Genomic DNA, 776 nt, shown 5'->3' with positions numbered 1-776 from the left:
CCATTGTTCAAAGGATTAAAACAAATTTCCATGTCAAACAAGGAAATTAAAATAGTTCTAGAATTCAAAACACAACATGAAATTAAAGATAATAAATAAAGCCAAGCTTCATGGGTGGCTACTCCTAGCTCCCTCACGATCTCTTAAGCTTGCTTTTCCTTGCCCTTGTTGTTGCTTGGAGGAGGCCCTAATTACAATAAAAAGGGGATACTTTATCACAACTCGTATCAAAATACCAAAGTTGAATTAGAAACATAAAAGAAGGGATAGTCATTTACCTACTGGAGTGATCTTTCCAGATTTGATGTCGCCTAGGTACTTAGGACAATTCTTCTTCCAATGCCCAACACCATTACAATAGTGGCATTTGTCCCCGGAGGGGGCACCCTTCTTGGGCTTAGAGGAGCTAGCTTAACAAGATTTTCCTTTGTTCTTGTAGGGAGTTTGCTTCTTTCCCTTATGACCACCTTTCTTGAAATTCCCTTTGCTCTTTTGATTAATGTTGAGCACATCCTTGGTGGTGCTAGCAATTAGCCCCATGTCCCTCTCGGCTTGCACAACTATTTTGTGAAACTCATCGAGGGATACTTTCAAGTTTTGCATATGTCCAATTCACCCTGAATTGGACATATGCTTTAACCTTGTTCAAGGAATGAAGAATTCGATCAATGATGAGTTCCTCGGGAATCTCTACCTTTTGCATTTTCAAGGTCTCAACATGCTCCATCAACTTAAGCACATTAGGGCTAACTTTTTGGCCCTCCTTGATGTTGAGA

Source organism: Silene latifolia, chromosome X, assembly GCF_048544455.1.
Source record: "Silene latifolia isolate original U9 population chromosome X, ASM4854445v1, whole genome shotgun sequence".
Classification (NCBI taxonomy): domain Eukaryota; kingdom Viridiplantae; phylum Streptophyta; class Magnoliopsida; order Caryophyllales; family Caryophyllaceae; genus Silene; species Silene latifolia.
This window is presented reverse-complemented; position numbering follows the sequence as displayed.